Here is a 14,936-nt window from a genome sequence, read left to right as displayed (position 1 = left end):
CACATGTGTGCACACACACACACACACACACACACACACACATCCATTCCAGTCCACTCTAATAATCCCCTTCTGTTTTCATTGGTCTTTTTCCTGCACAGATAATTGGCCTTTCTGCCCAGTTCTAGTGCCCCCACTCCAACCTCTGTGCCCCTCCCCACAGATCTGGCTCCGGCATCTGTCCCTTTATCTTCAGGGTCCTCCTGGAGGCTGCTCTGAGCTTGTGTGAAATCCCACGTTGACTTTAGGAGGCTCCAGAGGAGTCCTGATTGCCAGTCTGTCCTCATGAACTGGATTAGAGGGCCCTTAACAGATAATACCTGGAGTCTTCTCTGCTTGTCCGACATTGAGCAATTAGGAGTGAGGTCTTAAGAGATAAGTGAAACCTTGATTCCTCAGCCAGGAGCTCAGAGGGTGGTTCCATGAGGCTTTGGGGACAATACCCAAGCAGAAGGGAGCTACGGCCTCAGCCTCGAGCCACGAGGCTCTCGGAGAAATCTTTTCATATCAGGATAAGACCTGGGTAGCTCTTAATCCCTTCATTCTACCAGTTGGCCAGGAGCTAGAATTGGATTCAGAACTTGAGGGAGGGAGAGGGGGTAAAACCAACAGAGGAATTTAAAACTCTTCAAAGCTGGGCCTTGACCCTTCCTTTTTCCCAGACCCAGTGAGGGAGCCAGCCAGCAAGTAGGGTGGGTTGGGGTGGGGAAACCGTTCTTTGCTTTGAGGAGTCCAGGCAGGGGGTCGAGTGGAAGGAGTCAGGCCTTGAAGGACCTTGATGATCGCTAATCCTAGGATCAGAGCTAAGTGGGGGACATAGGACAGTCTTTAACAAGAGTACCCCTTCTACATGGGCGAGATGCAGCAGGGCTTCACCCTAACTCCCCCCCACCCCCGGAGGATAGGACCAGTCCTAAGCACTTTTGTAACAGGCAACCGACTCTTCTTTCACTGTGTGAAGGGTTTCTAGAGGCATCTCTGGAGTACCACTAGCCAGGCAGGGGGAAGAGAGGCCACATCTAGGAGATTCCCTTGCATCTGCCCCTCAGACCGCAACCCCTCTCCAGCACACCCCTTGGGGCAGCCCCCACCACTACCTGGATGCCTGGGCCTGGAGATCAAAGGGCTCCTTGCAAAACAAGCCAGAGGTCCCCACTGAGAGGCCATGACCCCAAAGAGAAGCCCCCCAGCGAGCATGCCAGGGTCAGGCCAGAAGCCAAAAGCCAAGCCTCCTGACATTCATTCACCTTTTTGCTCAGCAGGCCCCAGCTGGACTCTGCTGAAGTCAGGAGAGGGCCAAGCTTTGGTCCCCATCTGTAAGGAGCCCACAGAAGAGCAGGGAAACAGAGGCAGAAGAGCCAGTTATGAAGCAGGATGAGTGTGCGAGGACCTGTACTGTGCTCCCAGGGCAACAGGGGCCACTGGGCTGCTCCAGAAGGGGTGGCCTTGAGCTCATGGTGGCTGAGAGCAAAGTCGTCTCATCCCTGGACCCTAGCCTCTCCCTCATCCTGCAGGGGCTCTATGGTCAGGCTGGTGAGTGCAAGACCTCAAAAGGACAGAGAATAAGATTCTGTCCTTGTCCGCCCCTCAGGTTATGCTTCTGCCCCAAACACGTTAAGGCAGAGGCTCAAAGGGGGAAAGAACTGAACTGGGAAGGGACTGAACTATAGGCTGGGGGTTTGCAGCCCGGCAGAGCTCACCTGCCCCATAGAAGGGTTCGGCACAACAAGGAAATGAAGGGACAGCCACAGAGGACAGCAGGACACACGATGACCCAGGGTGATGGGTAGGAAAATGATATCCAGAGGGCAGGCATTGGTGGCAAAGGGGAGGGGGTCAGGGGATGTTGCTCTCAACTGTGCCTTGTGACCTCGTGCCTGGCCCCTGAGAGGTACTAGGTAAGTAGATTTATTTTTAAAGCAACACAATTATTTTGCAGTTGGAGTCTTCTAGTTGCCTGTAATCGCAGTGCTGAGGAGGCTGAGACAGGAGGATCACTAGAGTCCAAGCTGCATAGCGAGACCCTTTACCAAATAAATAAATACAATAATTTTTTTAAAAAAAGGTAGGGGATAAAAAGGCTCAGATTCCTAAAAGTTATCCAAAGTAAATCTAGAATAGCTTCAGGTACAGCTTGGTCTGGGCTCTCGCTTCCGTCCTCAGGCCTCTGTTGCAGCTTCACCCGTGGCTCAAGACCTCCCAGCGCAGTGGCCAGCCAGATCTGCCCCGTCGCTTTCAGGAAGGTTCAGAAATTCAGAAAGTTCCAGTCAGATTTCTTTGCCTCTTGGCATCCATGTGGGGATGGCTGAGAATCCCTGAACCAAACGCTGCAGCCAAGGAGACAAAATTCCCTCATAACAGAAGCCTGAACCAGACACCCCTCAGCCCAGGAGTAGGTGGGCCACTCCAAAGGACAGGGACTGTGAGAACTTAGCAAGTTGTCCTCAGAAAAGAAGCTAGGGACCCTCGCCAAGGAAAGCTAAAAAGAAGCAGGCCAAATCTCTCCAGCACCTTTCAGAGGCACAGGGAGTGGCAGATTGGGGGGGTCCCCCCGATGGACACAGAAAGGGAAGCCCCTACCCTCAGGAAGGACAGGTCAGCCCAAACTCCCCACGGGTCTGTGGCTCAGTGCCCAGACGTCCAATTCCCAACCACAACCCCACCTCAGACAGGCTCCACCCCCAGCCCCAAGCACCCTGGCCCCAGTCCCCGGGGGCCTATAAGAACAGCAGCTGTCCCTTGTGCTGGATATTGATTTAATTTCTGTTTACTTCCCTTGTAAGCTTAATTTGCTGTGTTAATAGCATCTTAATCCACTAGCCCATTGCAAGGGGCTGATAATATGGTATTTTTGTGCAGCGGCGGTGACATTTCGCTGCATCCTGGTCCTCCAATGAGTGGGGCCAGGTGTCATTCCTCAGATTGCTTTCCCGTCTGCCTTCATGTGTCTGTCACCGCTAGTCCCCTCGGGGTGGGAGACAACACTCCTTCCTGCACTCCAGGCTGTATTAAGGCCATCAGAGCAGAGTGCTCCTGGCTCAGACCCATCCTGGGACTTACAGGGGAAGAGGGCGGCTCCATGAGGATGGCGGACAGTGGCAATAGGGCCCTGGGGCCTGCCTCCTTCAGGCATGGCGTCCTGCTGGGGTCAGCCTTTAAGATCAGAGAAGCAAGCTGGACTACTTAAGAGACTCCAGAAAAACTTGGCCAAATCTGATTCCTGTACCTGGGAACCAAAGCCCCTGACCTGTAGATCTGCGTCCTTGTGCCAAAGCTCCATCCACCCCAGGGGAGTGACAGAGTGTGCCATTGACCAAGTCACCCACCCGACACCATAGTGGGTCACAGTGAGGGGTGCCAGCCGCAGACAGGGACCCTTGATGGGATAGAGCAGAATGTGTGCTACCAGCCCGCAGCCCCTGAAGTAGGGCGACAGGGGCTGCCTCGCACTGGGGCCACATTCTGCACTCTGAAAGTGGCAGGAGTCGCGGCCACCAAATCTGAGATTGGCCCTTGGTCCAAAGATGGGCCAAGGACTCCAGAGAGAGGGTGTTCATTCCTGGAGGGTGAGGGCCATGGCCAGGACAGGGCCCCTAGGGGGAGGGGATGTGGTGCCCAAGAAGCATGGCAGGAGATGAGCGAGGTGGAGAACAGGGGAAAGGATGGAGGAAGGCAAAGAAGAGGGAGGAAGGGGAGGAGAAAGGGGGAGCTGAGGTGAAGGGGCAGGGAAGGGGGGAGCAGGAGGAGGATGGGAGGGGGCAGGAGGAGAAAGAGGGGGAGAAGGGAAGGTGGGAGAAAGGGAGGGGAGGCAAGGAGGACAGGAGGGGAGGGGAAGACACCCCTGCAACTCTCCGTGGACTCCAGGCACCATCCCAAAAGCTCTGCCTGAGTTGTTCTATTTAATTCTCGTAACAGCTCTGTTGTTTTTCTCTTTTTACGGAAAAGACAACCGAGGCTTAAAGCAGTGAGTAGATTGCCCAGGGCCACACAGCTAGAAAACAAGACAGCCAACATTGGAGTCCGCAGATCTGATCCTAGATCTTGTCTTTTAAAGCTAAAACACAGTAAGAAAAGCTTTCAGGGGAAAAGAGGCAGCAGAGACCACAGGGCAGGGACAGCACAGGACAACAGAAGCTACATGAGTACAGAGAGAGATGGGGCAGCCGGAAAGAGGGAGGCAGAGATGGGCTGCCACCACTGAAGACTAGACCATGAGTCCCCTGAGCCAGAGCTGGCTCCTCAACTCTGCCCACTGCTGCCATTGCCTGGCTAGGCCACCCTGTCCTGCAGAGATGGTGGGAACCAGCATGCTTTATTTTCCACGCCGGCAGCACCAAGGCCACCACCCAGAGCCCTCCTCCAGCTAGTTCTGTCTGTCCCTGGCCCCCAAGCACAGCACAATAACCTTCTCTCTCTACCCACCAAAGCTCTCTGTGGCCTCTGGTCAGCTCTCAGGGACCACTGGGGATCCTTGTAAAGAAAAGATCAGAGAGAGGTCTCCATGTCCCTGTGTGGTTGTGCTTTCCTAGGCTGCATGCACACACCCTCACACACGTGTGCAAAGACTAGACACACACACTCCCCGCTGCTCTCCAGGGAGTCGGAGCCTTGCAGCCTGCGCATCCCAAGGGGAGTGTGTTACTGTTCACTGAGAGCCACACAGCCTGTAATGGCCCTGGGCATTTCCCGGGATTAATGGCCAGCAGGGTTAATAGCCCTCCACGACACCCTGGGCCATTAGGCATCAGGAAGCCCACACCTCAGTGGCTGCCACTTAAGTGGAAGACATTAGATGACAATGGTGTCAGACAGGAGGGGCTTCCTGGGACAGCACACAGTCGGGAAATATCTGGAGTCAAGTCCTGGGACCAGAGTTGTGGCGACAGGTGAGGACACTGAGTCCCAAGCCCCCTCCCTCCCTCTCTGCATGTTCTGGAGGCTTCTGATGCTCCTGAGGCCACTTTGGAGCACTGGAGTGTGTGTGTTATGTGTGTGTGTGTGTGTGTGTGTGTGTGTATGTAAGACAGGCTGCATGTATGTGAACGCACCCATGCGTGTGCAAGTCTATGTCTCTGCGCATCTGTGTGTGTCTGTCTGTGTCCCTGCATTGGTTGTACCGCTGTCTCTGTGTGTGTACTGGTAAGTGTCCATGTCTCTGCTTCTGCATCTGCAGACCTCTGTGTGCCCCTGTGGCTCTGAGCCTCTGTGTGTGTGTGTGTGTGTGTGTGTGTGTGTGCACCTGCACACATCTCTGCACGTAGTTTTTCATGGCTGTGCATCTCTGTGTCCACACACACATCTGTGTCAGTCACTTTCCCATCACTGGGCCAGCATGCCTGACACCTGAGACTTCCAGCAGAAGAGACTGATGTTGGCTCACGATTTCAGTGGATTCAGTCTGTGGTTGACTGGCTCTGAGACAGGAACAGCAGGGCAGAAGAAAACTGCTCCACGCACAGCATCCAGGAAGCAGAGAGAGTGGCCCCAGGGACAGGAACACACCCCTCCCAGGTGCACCCTCAGGGATCTGCCCTCCCCAGCAGGCTCTGAATCCCAGTGAAAGAAGCTTGGAGGATACTTCAGAATTAAGCCATTGTGGCAGCATCGCTACATGTTTATATCCGTGTATGCATGTGTGTGTTCATGTCAGTCTGTGCATGAGTGTGTGTGTGGACATGTGTATTGCACACATGGATGTGTGTGCATGTGTTCATATGTATGCATATGTGTAGGGAATACGGCCTCCCATGCTGAGCTCCACAATACCAGTGCCTCCCTGCTCTGCCTGATGAAGGAAAGTCCCCTCTGCTGTCCTGCACCCATCCACGCCCGCCTGGATGGGACTCCCTTTCCTTTCTCCAGGACATTTCACACTTCATTTATTCATATGCCTTTATTCCACAAATGGGAATTCTGCAGGACTCCCATGAGGTCCCCGGCCTCAGCATCCACCGAGACAGAGCAGGTCCTGCCCTCTAGGATACTGACCATTTAGACCAGAGCTGTCAAAGATGGACCATGAACATCAGAAAACAAGGCCTGAGGTCTCCCAAAATTGTCCTTGTGATGACGGATCCTGCTGGTCACACGAGTCTCTGCGAAGTCTTCTGTCACAGAGCCAGGCTCTGTTCTCAATTACTCTGTGCTTCAACTCAAAGGAAAAGACGTATTAGTCCTGCAGGTACTCAATCGATGCTAATTTTGGATGCTTATAGAGGTCACCTGATGGAATTGATAAAATAAAAGGCAAGGAAAATAAATGGAACAATAATCATTATTCGGGGGGGAGTGATCCCCAAATTGCAGGTGCTGATGTCATTGGGAGCAGCCTTTTAAGGAGTACATAAAAAACCAATGCTGTAAGTGGCTGTTTTATTGAGAACATGGATGGCAAATGTTGCTCATGGCTTTGGATACATTTCTCGACAGCAGCTTCCATGGAGCAGCGCTGCCTGCCACAGACCACAGAGGCCTGGGGAAACAGCGCCCCCAGTAGCACAGGCAGCTGGGTTTATGTAGAGGCAAAGGTTGACATCAGCTGAAGACTGAGGGGTGACAGGATTGCTGGTGAGTGTACTATCTTGCATAATAAGTCATTTCAAGTATGTATTGCAATGTAATTAATAACTGTTCTAAAGTGGCCGCATCCTTCACGGTGTACATATATATGCAAGCAGGATCCCCCAACATTGCTTCACTGGGAAAATGGGGGCTCTTGTTGATCTCAGACATAAAGGCACACACACTAATTACCCAATAAACTAATGAAGAGAGTGGTGTGTACTGCAAGGAGGAGTAACCAAAGCCAGGAGACCCAGGCAGGCATCCCTGAAGATGCATGGCCCGGGCTGGTGGTGAGGTAAGGAACAGGACTGACTGGGCTGCCTGGGGAGGCAGGTGAGGGCCCTCCATGCAAAGAGAAGGGCGCATGCAAAGGCCCTGGGGAAGGGAGGGGAGGGCAGCCTGGGGGCCAGGCCTGGGAGGGCTTCCTGGGAATTCTGGCCCCTCTTGGAGCAGGCGGGAACACTGAATAGTTAGACACAGACAGGTGGTGGGATCCGTTCTCTCTGATTTGTTTTTAGTGTTTTCATTTCATTTCTTTTCTTTTGTGATAGGTTCTCATTAAGGCACTAAATTGCCCAGGTTGGGCTGGAACTTACTACAGTCATCCTGCCTCAGTCTCCTGGACAGCAGGGATTATAAGTGTGTGCTACCATGCTCGGCTCTGTTCTCTGTTAAGAGACCCTCTTTTTTTTCTTGGTGCTGGGGATCTAACTTAGGGTCTTTGCACTGAACTATAATCCTGACGTTTTATTTTCCCTGTGGGATCTGGTTTGAGACAGGATCTCTCTAAATTACTAAATTGCCTAGGCTGGACTCAAACTGGCCATGATCTCCTGTGTCAGCCCCCCAGAGCCCTAGGATTACAGACGTGTGCCAGCATGCTCAGATGAGGAGACCTCCTCACATACCCCACACACAGTGTGATCATTGTCCCCTTGTGACCTGGGGACCCAGCAACATTCATTCCCTCTTGTCATTTCTGTCACTGCCCCAGTTATATTTTCCTGAAAACTGGGCTCAGTTGCACATGGCCAGAGAGAGACCTCCTTTCTTCCTACAACAGGACCAAGCATGCTTCGGGTGCTCGGAAAAGACTGTCTCCATGTTGGAGTTTGGAGCCAAGATGGACACTGCCAGCCTGGGCTGAATGCTCGTGTGTTCATGGCCTCCTGATGGATAAAGGACCAGAAACAGAAGACAACGGCGGCACACAGGGAGCCAGCCCCATAGTGCTCCTCCGCAGCCCCGTGAAGCTGACCACAGTAGCGCAGCATCTGCTCCCATCAGGGATGCGTGGGGTGGCTAGACAGGCTGGATGGGGCAGCTCTCCACACACGGGGCCCACAGGCAGATGCGCCCCTCTGCGTGCATGGCAGACACCCCAGCCCCAAGCTTTCATTGCAGTGTCACACAGCTCACGTGGTTGGACTCTAACACTGCATAAGGAAAACTTAGCACCCAGTGGAATCTCCTTTGGAAATCCCTCAGGAAGGTGTCACCTCTGCGGCTGGCCCGCCACTCCTCCTGCATTCAGCTCGAGCCAGCATTTGGGACAGATCACCGGGGAGCACATTGCATGAAAAATACGTCCTTCCCATATTTATCTAAACACGGACATGTCACTGTGCTCCATAAGATGCCCCCACTGGGAGGGATGTGGGAAGCGGTCCTCCCTGGCACCATGAGATTCTCAGTCACACCCCACTTCCAAGGGAACCACAGCACAATCTGAACCTGGGTCACTCTGTCCCTCAGCTACAAATTCTAAAGTACACAGGATTCCACGAAGCCCTCGGCTCCGCTCTGGCATTGATGGGCTTTGCATGAATTAGGACTGAGACTTAGGCCTGAGGGTGTGCAGGGAGGGACCCCAGCCTCAGGGTCAGGATTCAAAGTCAGGGGTCCATACCAGGCACCAGGCAGGTGGGCTGGGCACAGAGAGTGCAGACCCTCTGGCCACCCTGTGCGCCGGGCATCTCGTGCCATTAGCGCGGGATGCGCTGGAGGGGAAGGAAAGGAAATTCCCCTCGCCGCCTTCCGGCCGGGCTCCAGGCAAACCCCTCCAAGAACTTCCCCTCTGGAGAGCCAGCCTCCCAGCCCCGCGAGTTTCTGGGCTCTGGCTGTCTGTTCTCAAACCGGAAATATTACCTTGCCTTTTATTTACATTTTCTGGTGATGAAACCAGCCTTAAAAATGTCCCCCGCCCTAGCAGAAGGGGGATGCGGTACAACTTGGGCACGGCTGGGGAGGACGGAGGGCCCCACGTCACCTCATCTCTCCTTTCTGCTTAAATATTATGCCACATCCTGATTAATACCAGACCAATAAAATCATCTCCGCAATCTGGTTAGAGGCTTTTGTCTTCCCAGATGGCCTGCAATGTTAATGTGTGACAATTTCAACAATGAACTAGGACTGTTTTATGGAACCAACATTTGTTCCACTGCTTTTTTTTTTAGACTCAGAATTTTGACACAGATGGTACAAATTACTCAAAAAACAGAAATGTTCATTTAGAAGGCTTAAATATGTGGTTTTACTCAGGCCATCAGAATATTTTACATTTGCAATTCAGTAAATTTACTAACAACCCTGCTATAATTAAGGTCTGTTAAAAAAAAAATCCCCTTTCTCCAGCTTTTTATATCTATAGAGTTTCATTAAAGCCAGAAAAATATATTATTATTTATTCTGGTTGTGCAATGTTCTTACTTCCTAGTGACATATATTGTTCGCCTCTGCTTTCTGTTTCGTTGTCAGCTTCAAATTGCTCATTGAGCATGGAGGAGGAAAGGAGTCGGTGGATCGGGCTGCTCCAGGTTCTCGTTTCTTACCCCTCCAGCAGGTTTGATCTCCAAGCCTCGGATGACAATTGCTACAGCCATGACATCTGCCAGGACCTTCTCCTGCAAAGGAGGGCGATCATGTCTCCTTGTGCCTCCTGTTTTCCCCCGTCTGCAAGGGCAGATCCAAAAGCTCCATGCATGGGTGAAATCCATGCTTCGCTTTCAAACCTGAGTCTGTCTTGCGATGTCACAAGGTAGCACCAGTATCATTACTATCACCTGGCATTTGTGTGCTTGTTCTGTAACCAGCACTGTACAAAACTCTGCCTGGGAAAACCTCCCTGCTTAATTACCCCAGCAGTCCTAAGAGGGCCAAGATGGAGTGGATCTCGGTCTTACTGATGAAAAAGTTGAGGCTCAGGGTAAATGATGGTCCAGGTCTCAAGGTAGCCTAAAGCGACAATGATGAATAAGAACTATGCAAATAAAAACTGGTATTTTGTAAGTGCTAACTCCATGCTAGGACCTGCACAGCTTTTCTGTGTATTAGCTCATTTAATCCTTCCTCGAAAAATATGGAGCCTGAGGCTTAGTAAAGATAAAAGCTAAAGTTATGAAGCCTGATCAAGGTGGAGGCAGCCATCTGGACTGAGAGTCTGGAGCGTTGGCCAACAACAGTGCAGGGCAAGGTGGGAAAATTGTGGAGAACTGGGGGACTCAAAGAAAACCCAGACTGCCTGCTGCTCTGGCTCCAGGGGGACCCCGCAACCCCACTGAAGGCAAAGTTGGTGACCCCTGAGGGTCATCACCCCTTCAAGGTCACCTAGGAAGGGAAGGAGCCTACTGTGTACTGGGATCTCAGCAGGCAGAAAGGTGCTCAGGCCCTCTGCATTGCTCCAGTGACTAACTGCCATACACCGGGGCTCCTGGGGGAACCAGGCCCCTGACATCTAGAGGGCAGGCTCTTGAGCTCCCATCCCTCTTCCCTCCCACCGCAGAATCCGGAAGTGTCAAGCACACAGCAAATACTGAACACCAAGGAGAATCTATTGCACTATGGAAGTCCCAAGTATGGCTTTTCTGAGATGCTTAGTGCCCCCACAGCAGTCAAAAGAAGAGCTCTCAGAAGCTGGGTGCCACAGTGCATGACTAGAATCCTAGTACTCTGAGAGGCTGGGGCAGGAGAATTGCAAGTTCAAATCCAGGCATGGGCAATTTAAGAGACTCAGCAAGACTCTGTCTCAAGACTACAAATTCAGAAAGCACTGGGGGATACAGTTTAATGTGAAAGCCCTGGGTTCAATCCCCAATACTTAAGGGAGAAAAAAAAGAAGCAGCAGCTCTTAGAAGAGGGATCAAGCTTTCTAGCACCCAGGTGTAGGGATAAATGACAGAACATGAACGCTGACCATTTCTTACGTCAGCTTTGGAACAGGGTGATGTTCACATGTTGGTCTTTTTTTTTTTAATTTTTTTTAAATATTTATTTATTTATTGTATGTGTGTGTGTGTGTGTGTGTGTGTGTGTGTGTGTGTGACCAGCTCAGCCCACCAGGGGGCGGGGCTGCTGGCATGTGGTGCTGGGGGATTGAACCGCGGTCCCTTGTGCTTTGCTAAGCTTGTTCTAAGTAGGTGCTTTAGACCACTGAGCCATCTCTCCAGCCCTGTTCACATGTTGGTCTTGCCAGCAGCGCTATAATTATTCTTTGGGAAGCCAGCAAGCTTACCAGGCTGATCACACCTGTGATTCCTGCTCTGGGATGTTACTGTCTTGATCCTTGTTTGGGGAACTCCTGAACCCTCTCCAGTCCATCCTGCCGGAACCTCCAGCTGAGCAACCTCGGTTGCACTTATTCCATTGATGGTGACCCAGGGGAAACTGCACCTACCACACAGGAAGAAGCTCAGCGGGACAGGGAGTCCTGCCATTTCTTCCTGCCCGCAACTCCAGCAATCGTCTGCTTAGACGTGATTTCCGATATTCTTTTTCCAATAATAACGATGCTCACAACGACAGCATCAGCTCTCTTCTTGTGGTTTCCCTGACCAGAAGTGTTACTGTTTGCTCTCTTCACCAGGTACTATCTATGTCTATTTCTGTCCCGGTTCCTGCTGACCAATTACGTAAACAAAAAAAATTTATTTCAACTTTTAGGGTAAAAAAAAAAACAAAAAAACGCATGCACCATTGTTGTCCTTTGCTAATCCTTGCTATAAGTACCGTGCATTTCTGTGTGAGGCTTCAATTCATTAGCATGTTCTATTAGCACTACCAACAGAAAGTGCATTCGGAGTTTTTAAATGTTGCTTCCATTAAAATCAATCACTCCTCGCAATTAAGCCAATAGTCTCACCATTTTGGCTGTTATGAGCTAAAGCATCCTAAATATATTGACAGCTGTCTTCGATAGGATGTCACAAATGGAGGGAAGCAGGCCTGAAACTAAATGTCACCAAAGGGAGCAGGCAAGCGCCTCTTGCCGAAACGCACCTCATTTTCCTACTCCGGCAGGCATGGGTACCATTTTTTTTTTTTTTTTTTTTTTTGCAGTGGCAACATACAGTAATCAATGTTTTGCATAGTACAATCAATAACACACTTAAATGTTTAAGTTTTGCATTCTTTTGCAATAAATATTGATATATTACAAACTCGGTAAAAACTGTTCGTTGGACTTTTTGTTTGCACTGTGTACTGTATCATTCAGCAAATAAGTGAGCTAAATATTGTTTGTTACAAAACAGATGTCAAATAAAATTATGCCATATGTGCTATTAAACACTTTTCTTATTTTTTTTTCCCCAGCAAAACCCAAGACTTAGTTTCAGAAGTGAATGTATTTGGCTTTTCAAGGATTTGAGGCATGAAAGCAACATCTTTGAAATATTTTTAAACCTGCTGGCTTTGTGTAATCCAGTCTTGTGAGCTAATTCTTCATGTTATCATAGATTTAAAATTTAAAATATAGATAGAGATGTAGATATAGAGACACAAACATCTAGGGGTTCAGATGAATCCAGTATTGTAAAAGAAAGGGAAAAAAAAACCTGTGTGAAAAGTATTAAATATAAATCAATATAAATATTGACAAAGAGACAGGAAATTAGGAGAGTTTCTTTTTAAGTGATTAGAGGCTTTGAGAAGGAGGGAGAGAAAACCAAGAAGATTAAAAAAATGGCAATGAAGAATGAGAGTTAGGCCTGGTTAGAGATTGTGGGGATGGATCGGGTAGTGGGGAGGTGGGGGAGAAGGTGGCGTGAGGTCCAGGCCACCCCGAGGGACGCTCACGAAGGCTGGAGCGAGGCACTGGAAGAAGGAGCTGTCAGGCACTTGCAAGGTCCAACAGAGCCTTGCAAGGCCAGGGAAGGAGATGCAGGTGGGCACAGGGACACTGCCCCCGCGCTATCCTGGCCAGCACATGCCACTCACCTGCAACAAGCCCTGGGTGGGCCCCGCAGGGGTCCCCTCCGCCCCAGCCTTGTCAGAGCGTTTGCACTAGCTGGATGGATCGCTCAGCCCGGGGAAGTGTGAAATGCGAAACAGAACGAGCAGAATGCAAGAAACATGTTGCTAAGAAGCCACCGAGTGAAACAAAATCTGGAGCCCCAGCATACTGGCATTGGCACCCGCGGCCCGGAGTCTTCCACCCACAGATGGAGATACGAGGAGGCAGGAAAGCAGCCAGGCTGAGGTGGACCCAGAGCAGGGCCAGAGCGCCTCATGTACCTCTTCAGAAGATGCCCTGGCCCTGGAGGCTGAGACCCCCAGCACCCCGGGCGTACGGGGTTCCCCTTCTGCCTGAGATGTCCTGTGAGAACTAAAAGCACTTGGATGCCCTGCTTTATCAGAAGTCACCAGGGCCACAGGGACAGCAGCTTCTGCTTCCCTTCCGGGTTGGAATGTCCTCCGCATGCACCATGGGGCCCCTGCCTGGTCCACCCCTCTCAGTGTCCGCAGCAGGTCTCTGACAGCACCTACCTAGGCAGCCTGAGTACTCAGAGTGCACGTCTCCGAGTTCTAATCACAATGTGACACCTCTGAGAGGTGAACACACATGGCCCTCTGTCATTTCCCCAGGTGGACCTAAACAACTGCATTTCATTTTCCTCTTTAGAAGGTCTCCAGGATCACATGCCAGTGGCCCATACTGACTGTCAACTCAGCACTACCTCCTGTACAGATCGGTGCTCCTTTCTGTGTCCCTCACTGACGTGGTGACCCCAGTACACTACCTGGCCTCAGGCTCTGCATTCCAGCAGAAACCGAGCAAGCGGGAGCTGCTCACTCCCCACCGGCACCCCCTCCCGACACCGGGCCCCTTCTGCTCCTCTATATCCCTGACACAGTGTTGACACCTGGCAAGGGTCCAGGCCCCCGGCAATTCCTTTTGGCAGCTGACTGCTTAGCAGATTTTTCTCTGGGTCTGATCAATCTGTTTTAACCAAGAGGTTTGCTTACTTAACTAGTGGCTGCTGACCTATTCAGGCATTCTCAGGCCTTCACGAGGGATGTCCTTCAATGACTAACAAGTGACCTGGAATAGAAACCCAGACAACAATAATTCCTTAGTCCATGAATTCCATGGGTGCCAGACATGTCCACACCAAAGGGCACTGGGTGCCTGGGTCCCAGCACAGACCCCAGAAGCTGGACTCTGGACACGGTAAAACAACCTGTCCAGGTTCAGACCATCTGCTTCTTTCACCATAATGCCAGTTATCCTGCGTGACATTTTTGGACCAACAGTGCACCTGTAGTACGCCCAGCCTAAGTCTGGAAGGCAAGAAAGTCTAACTCTTGGTCACAATGGACCCAAGGTAAGTGACAAAGGCAAGTGACAAAGTGCTGCCCCCGCCAAGCCTTACGCTAGAGCTGGAGTTATAAGGGGGGACAAGTCACAGAGGCCTGCCCTCCCCAGGACAGCAGCAGGGCTAACATATCTCCAACAATGAAAAGGCTGTGGGCAGGAAATGGAAGGCAGGACAACCCTGACCAAAGGGAGGTTCCTGGGGCCCATGAGGAGCCAGGGCTGGGAGGCCCAGTCCCAGCCAGACCCTCCACAGGGTGCCACAGGAAACAGAAACCAACCCCTCAGCCTACACTCTCATGCTGCTGTGGGTGTACTCACCAGTCACCTCAGGATCCCGCAGTTCTGTTCACCTGTGGGTTAAAGGTCCATGAGGGAGGATGATATCTGAGTCTCCAGGTATCTCCCAGAGTGAGCAGAACCCATCTGTGTCACAGAGAGCTCAGTGAACAGGGAGCGGACGGAGGGAACCACAGAAATATCCTGGGGTCCGGAGGAGAGGTCCCTCCATGTGGGTGAAGAAGTTGGCCAGGCAGGAGGTGGAAGACCTGGAAGAAAGGCCACAGAGAGAACAGGAGGAACAGGGGCCCTGCCCCTCTTGCACAGGCCCCACCCAGCTCCTCCTTGGACTCCTGGGAATTTTTATCCTGGGAATTGCTCTTCCTGGGCTGGGACTATCCTCTTCCTCCTGATTTAGCTACATGAAAACCCAAGTTCAGCCACTTGACTTCATCCTCAGGGAAATGGGATCAAGTCTGTTGAGCTGGGGTGGTTGCTG

General features: G+C 51.4%; 1 pseudogene; it reads left to right on the top strand.

The window, feature by feature from the left end:
• The window catches only part of LOC105742922, a 61,372-nt pseudogene extending 47,669 nt beyond the window's left edge, over window positions 1-13,703 (top strand).
• The last annotated feature ends 1,233 nt before the right edge of the window (window positions 13,704-14,936 follow it).

The sequence above is a fragment of the Octodon degus genome, unplaced genomic scaffold (assembly GCF_000260255.1).
Source record: "Octodon degus isolate 3935 unplaced genomic scaffold, OctDeg1.0 scaffold00083, whole genome shotgun sequence".
NCBI lineage: Eukaryota > Metazoa > Chordata > Mammalia > Rodentia > Octodontidae > Octodon > Octodon degus.
The sequence above is the reverse complement of the archived record's forward strand: the minus strand, read 5'-3'. Positions and strand labels throughout refer to the sequence as shown.